This window comes from Abramis brama (assembly GCF_963993115.1).
Source record: "Abramis brama genome assembly, chromosome: 6".
In the NCBI taxonomy this organism is placed as follows: domain Eukaryota; kingdom Metazoa; phylum Chordata; class Actinopteri; order Cypriniformes; family Leuciscidae; genus Abramis; species Abramis brama.
This window is the reverse complement of record NC_139968.1, coordinates 16524458-16532296: the sequence shown is the minus strand read 5'-3', so window position 1 is coordinate 16532296 and position 7839 is coordinate 16524458.

The window sequence follows — 7839 nt, the reverse complement described above, 5'->3', positions numbered from 1 at the left end:
TCCTAGTGATGTCATGTAGATGGAGAAGAGAAGTGGTCCAAGCACTGAGCCCTGAGGCACTCCAGTAGCTAGATGCTGGGTCTTAGACACCACACCCCTCCACGACACCCTAAAGGACCTACCTGAGAAGTAAGACTTGAACCAATGGAGTGCGGTTCCTGAGATGCCCTTCATCTTTAGGATTTGAACGGAGGATCTGGTGGTTAACTGTGTCAAAGGCAGCAGACAGATCCAGCAGGATGAAAATTGAGGATTTAGAAACTGCTCTTGCCATCTCAGAGTTTCAATTACTGAGAGCAGTGTCCACTTTTGAAACCAGACTGATTGTTGTCCAGGAGGTTGTTGGTATCAACATTTGGAGATATCAAAATGCATAATATACACAGGGCTTGACATTAGCACCCACCAAATGTGGGTGAATTCAGCAGTGTAACACAAACATTCCTACTAGACACTGTGGTGGGTTGATTTTTATATATAATACATTTCCAGTTGTAGTCTTTTTAAAAGGCATCTGAAAACATAAACTAAGTTCAATGTAGTGTTATCAAAAATCTCAATACATATCGATACTGAAATATCTGAAACGCTTCCAATACTCATTTTCAGCAGAATAGATACACAATACCAGCTGTGCTTTCTCTCTCTCATGATCTCTCCAATAGCGAGTTGACACACAAACCCGCCTCCATTCACTCATTTCATTTGTTCCGTATGAATATTGTTGCTGTTACAGGGTTTGAATTGCACCATGGGATTGCACGTATTGTGCATAATGTTACTCATTCCCACAGATTTTGTGCTCAAACCCAAAGTATGCGCACATAAAGCTGCCTCTCAGTACTAAATCGAGTTCTTTTTAGCTGCTTATTGCGCTTAAACGGTTAAATACGCACAAAATAAAATGCTGGTCTTGGCGAGTATTCACGTAAACACAGTCAGTTATGTTTTAAGTGATTAAATTAAATTGATGTTATTTACTGGCAACAGTTTGTTCAAAGTTAAATGAACATTAAACATTAACAAGTCTTTGTCTTTACAGAATAAAACTATAAAATAACAACCTAATGCAAAGCATTCTGGGAACCAGAAATCTTCATCAACCTTTTTCTGTTTTTTTTCCTTCAGATTTTGGTTCCCAGAATGCTTTGCATGAGGTTGTTATTTTAGTTTTATTCTGTACAGATAAAGACTTGTTAATGTTTAATGTTCATTTAACTTTGAACAAACTGTTGCCAGTAAATAACATCAATTTAAATCTACAGTAAGTTACTGGCAAGCAGCTGATTTTTTTTTTACAGTGCAGTTGAGAAAGAAAACGCATGTGTAACAGTATAATGGATCTGTGTGTCAGGTCTTAAAGTGACAGCAGCCTAATATTACCTACTGCCAAATTATGAGATAATAATAGGATTTTTAAATGCTTTTGAGATTGGTCTTTATGTTCACCAAGGTTGCATTTATTTGATCAAAATACAGTAAAAAAAACCCATTAATATTCTTACATAATATTACAATTTCAAAGAACTGTTTTCTATTTTATTATATTTTAGGATATAACTTATTCCTCTGATGGCAAAGCTGAATTTTCAGCATCATTACTCCAGTCTTCAGTGTCACATGATCCTTCAGAAATCATTCTAATATGATGATTTGCTGCTCAAGAAACATTTCGCATTATTATTATCAATGCTGAAGACAGTTGTGCTGCTTAATATTTTTGTGGAAACGATGATACTTTTTTCAGGATTCTTTGATGAATAGAAAGAACAGCATTTATTTGAAATAAAAATATTTTGTATTAAAAATAAAAGTCTAAATATCTATGGTAATACAAAAAAAGAATCAAACATTTTAGAAACAAAAAAATAAATATTTATTAATAATCATTTTCGAAAATTCTTAATATCTCCTTTTGTGTGACAGAACACAAGATTCCATCTCGCATTTAAATCATTTCCTCAATTAATTGACAAACACCGACAAGCCCACATTTGATCTTTCACGTCTGTTTTTAAGCCACACCTTCTTCATGCTCTCATTAGGATGAATGACATTGTTCAAAGAAAGAATAAACCGTACAGTACACACCAGTGCAATGCAATGACGAAATTCATGATCTGTCTGGTTGTTGTAGGCTACTTTTTTACACGCAAGATTAGTCCAATTAGCAATGCGGTCATGCGCTGAGGCTTTGCGAATAGCATTGTCTGAGTTGTATCGCTTATCCGCAGTGTCTTACAGAGAGGAAAGAGAAAGGCGTGAAGTGCAGTGTTACTCACTGGAATAATGAGGTCATTTTTGTCCGACCACACAATGCTTGCAGTCTTCCCTCGGCTTTAATATGCAGCTATTGGCGGGAAAGGACAGTATTGTTCTCGCTTTAGATTTAATGTGTGGGGGGAGCTACCGCTATAGGTGACATCATCAGTGCAGAGAAAACCCCTCATTAGGGAGTGATTCATCATATTAGTAGCGTTTCAGAAACGCAGCACGTGGGGCCCAAAGGAAAAGGTACTCGCGGTCAGATGATGACGGAGAGCTTTTCAGCACTTAAATACACAGACAAACACACGCACATGCCCACACACACCTGTGCAGGTGGGCTTTTTGAGTTGCTTCATTTGAAGCCACAATAATAGATCAAAAAGGCCTCGCTGCCTATCCCAAGCTTTTATGAGACTGTTTAAAAATACAGTGAGCATGTGTGAAAAAGAAGTCGTTTTGATGGCAGTGTAAACATTGCATTCTAAAGACAGGTGCACTGATGAGACATCTTTCTCACAGCGGGGGTGGGTGATTTATTGATGATTTCTGAAATATCATATCTTATGTTGATGATTATATTTTAATACATTTTTTCCATGATGTTTTCATAAGAAGAACAGTAGGCCTATGTGAGCATTTAGATATTTGGCGTTAAGAAAAACACTTTATAGCATATCTGTCCATTTCAATGAATCTGTGGTGTGAATAACCGTTCAGAAATGTTCATAGAAAATGATAGTATTAAATAAAAATATTTATTACTACTTATTGTTGTATTGGAACATACAAATCATATATTTTATTTTTAACTTTTATTTTAGGTTTTTTATCTCCTTTATGCCATTTTGATTAAAAACTGGGATGTAGGTCTACTCAAATATCACAAAAATTGTGACAAGAATATAATTTTTAAAATATATAAAGTATAAAATTAGACCTAGTGTAGAAAGAAGTTTTAAAAATATATACACTGTTAAAAAAATCTGTAGAAATTACAGTATTATTGGCAGCTACTTGCCAGTAACTTACTGTAGATTTAAATTGATGTTATTTACTGGCAACAGTTTGTTCAAAGTTAAATGAACATTAAACATTAACAAGTCTTTATCTTTACAGAATAAAACTAAAATAACAGCCTCATGCAAAGCATTCTGGGAACCAAAATCTGAAGGAAAAAAACAGAAAAAGGTTGATGAAGATTTCTGGTTCCCAGAATGCTTTGCATTAGGTTGTTATTTTATAGTTTTATTCTGTAAAGACAAATACTTGTTAATGTTTAATGTTCATTTAACTTTGAGCAAACTGTTGCCAGTAAATAACATCAATTTAAATCTACAGTAAGTTACTGGCAAACGGCTGCAAAACTACAGCAATTTTTTTACAGTGTACTGTAAAATAGAAAGAAATAGAAAGAATGTAGGCTCACTCAAATATTGTCAAATGGCTGAAAAATATATACACTCACCTAAAGGATTATTAGGAACACCATACTAATACTGTGTTTGACCCCCTTTCGCCTTCAGAACTGCCTTAATTCTACGTGGCATTGATTCAACAAGGTGCTGAAAGCATTCTTTAGAAATGTTGGCCCATATTGATAGGATAGCATCTTGCAGTTGATGGAGATTTGTGGGATGCACATCCAGGGCACGAAGCTCCCGTTCCACCACATCCCAAAGATGCTCTATTGGGTTGAGATCTGGTGACTGTGGGGGCCATTTTAGTACAGTGAACTCATTGTCATGTTCAAGAAACCAATTTGAAATGATTCGAGCTTTGTGACATGGTGCATAATCCTGCTGGAAGTAGCCATCAGAGGATGGGTACATGGTGGTCATAAAGGGATGGACATGGTCAGAAACAATGCAGGCCGTGGCATTTAAACGATGCCCAATTGGCACTAAGGGGCCTAAAGTGTGCCAAGAAAACATCCCCCACACCATTACACCACCACCACCAGCCTGCACAGTGGTAACAAGGCATGATGGATCCATGTTCTCATTCTGTTTACGCCAAATTCTGACTCTACCATCTGAATGTCTCAACAGAAATCGAGACTCATCAGACCAGGCAACATTTTTCCAGTCTTCAACTGTCCAATTTTGGTGAGCTCGTGCAAATTGTAGCCTCTTTTTCCTATTTGTAGTGGAGATGAGTGGTACCCGGTGGGGTCTTCTGCTGTTGTAGCCCATCCGCCTCAAGGTTGTGCGTGTTGTGGCTTCACAAATGCTTTGCTGCATACCTCGGTTGTAACGAGGTTATTTCAGTCAAAGTTGCTCTTCTATCAGCTTGAATCAGTCGGCCCATTCTCCTCTGACCTCTAGCATCAACAAGGCATTTTCTCCCACAGGACTGCTGCATACTGGATGTTTTTCCCTTTTCACACCATTCTTTGTAAACCCTAGAAATGGTTGTGCGTGAAAATCCCAGTAACTGAGCAGATTGTGAAATACTCAGACCGGCCCGTCTGGCACCAACAACCATGCCACGCTCAAAATTGCTTAAATCACCTTTCTTTCCCATTCTGACATTCAGTTTGGAGTTCAGGAGATTGTCTTGACCAGGACCACACCCCTAAATGCATTGAACCACATCGACCACATTTAGACCACTTAACCTGATGTTCACAGTTTTTCGACTTCCTGTTTCGAATGCGCATGCGTCGTGCGTCGAATGCGCATGCGTCGCGTCTGAACGCGTTGTTGTCTTTGGAGCTCCATCGATTGATTTATAATTCTTGATTTCTCTTTAAACTCACTTACAACGAACATTTTCTATTTCTCCTCACCTCATAGTTACAACGCGGACTGTTGAGCAGACGCGTCTCAAGCCTATTAGTGATCCAACGTCGGATACTCTTATAGGTTACTCCTGTGGATCACGGCTGAACGCGTCTTCTCCACACTCACTTACAAACAAACATTTTTTTCGCCTATCGTGCGTCTACTCTACACCTGTACCACTAAAAAGACGGATTATATCCAAGACTTCAGTCATAAATTAGTATTAATATTGATAGCATCACTGGTAGCGTCGTTGCTAACTTAACTTACTGTTCATCTGTTAAAATGGCGAATATATCAGATGTAAGTAGTCTACCTTTTGGTGCAGGTGAGGACACATTTGAGCTACACGCGTTGCAGTCTGAGCTGGAAGCTGTTGAGAAACAGATCCACGACCTTTTAGTGAGAAAAGCCGAGCTGATAGACCGGCGGTTAGCTCTTGAAACATCACGCGCCGATGCACACAAATCAGTGATCAACGTTACTAACCCGCTGACTCCGACCTCGTCTACTCCGTGCGTTACTCAGCATCGGTCACGAGCGTCGAGGCCGCGATCAGCCATGGTCTCGTTTACGCCGGCTCCAACATGCCACCACGAAGCCTGGATATTTCCGCAGCGGAAGACGCGAGTCAGGTCTAGACCAAGAAAACTCTCTCCGACCCTCCCGGTTTTCGAGATATCCACACAAAACCGCTTCTCCCCTCTTCGCGAAACAGAACGCGATGCTGTGATCATCGGTGATTCCATCGTTCGACACGTACAAGCTACGTTAAATAAAAGTAAGGTGCATAGTCACTGCTTTCCTGGTGCTCGTGTTTCTGAAATCGCTGCTCACGTTCCCGAGATTCTGAACGAGCGCGTCGGAACTGTGGTCCTGCACGCGGGAGGGGCCGACATCAGGCTGCGACAGACAGAGGTTCTGAAGAAAGACTTCAGGAATCTGATCGATACGGTACGCAGCACATCGCCTGATATAACGATCATTGTGTCAGGACCGCTTCCCATGTACCGACTAGGTCATGAAAAGTTTAGTAGATTATTCGCGCTAAATGAATGGTTAATGTCATGGTGCAATGAGCAGAAACTGCTCTTTGTAAATAATTGGAATCTGTTTTGGGAGCGTCCTAGGCTTTACCGTGCTGATGGCTTACACCCAAGCAGATTCGGATCGGATCTTCTGTCAGATAACATCTCCAAAATGTTAAATACCTTTTGACTAGTAACCAAAAGTTCAAATCATAGTCTCTGCTGCACCAAATTAACTGATATAAATAGTGTAGAACATTGCATAGAAACTGTGTCTATTCCTCGTTTAGTGAGATCAAATAATAAATCTACTGCAGGATCTAGAAAAAATCTAATTGTTATTAAACCAGAAAATGTTGCTATTAGTAAACAAAAACAATTTCTAAAGCTAGGTCTTCTAAACATTAGATCACTCACACCTAAGGCAGTTATTGTAAATGAAATAGTCACGGATAATAGCTTCGATGTCCTTTGCCTTACTGAAACTTGGCTTAAACCTAATGATTATTTCGGTCTAAATGAGTCTACTCCATCAGGATACTCCTATAAGCACGAACCCCGTCTGATTGGTCGTGGCGGCGGTGTTGCAGCGGTCTATAGAGATATTCTCAATGTTACTCAGAAAACGGGTTATAAGTTTATTTCGTTTGAAATACTTGTACTAAATGTTACGCTCTTAGATGTTAGAAAAAAATCCATATTATCTCTAGCCTTGGCTACCGTATATAGACCGCCTGGGCCTTACGCTGATTTCCTAAAAGAGTTTGCAGATTTTCTCTCAGATCTATTGGTCAATGTAGATAAAGCACTAATTGTTGGAGATTTTAACATACACGTAGATAATCCAAATGATGCGTTAGGGGCTGCGTTTATAGATTTATTAAATTCCTTTGGGGTCAAACAAAACGTCACCGGACCAACTCATCGTCTTAATCACACACTCGATTTAATTATATCATATGGAACCGATCCAACCGATATAGATATCATTCCACAAAGTGATGATGTCACTGACCATTACTTGGTAACTTGCATATTACGTACTGCTGTAATATGTCATGCGGCGCCGCGTTTTCGACCAGGCAGAACAATCCTTCCATCCACCATAGATAATTTCTCGAGTTGCTTGTCTGATCTGTCTCAGCTGCTGCCTGAACCCAAACAAACAGATGAACTAGAAGAACTAACTAGCACTATGAGCACCATTCTCTCTAGAACATTGGATGTTGTTGCACCCGTTAGATTAAAAAAGGTCACAGAGAAAATTAAAGCACCATGGTACAATAATACTACACATGTTCTAAAGAGAGAAACCCGTAATTTAGAGCGTAAATGGAAACAAACTAATTTAGAGGTCTTTAGAATCGCGTGGAAAGACAGTATGTCACGTTATAAAAAGGCCCTAAAAGCGGCCAGGGCTGAGCATCTCCGCAAACTAATAGAAAACAACCAAAACAATCCTAGGTTTTTATTTAACACCGTGGCTAGACTAACAAATAAACAGACGTCACCCGAACAAAATATCCCGTTACAGTTTAGTAGTAATGATTTCATTAACTTCTTCACTGAGAAAATAGAAAACATCAGAACCACAATTGTAAACGTTCAATCCTCAATCGCACCTTATAATTCAGCCTCAATTATCACCCCGCAAGAACAATTACAGTGCTTTACAACTATAGAACAAAGAGAGTTAAATAAACTTATCACTTCATCTAAAACAACAACATGTTTATTAGATCCTATACCAACTAAACTAC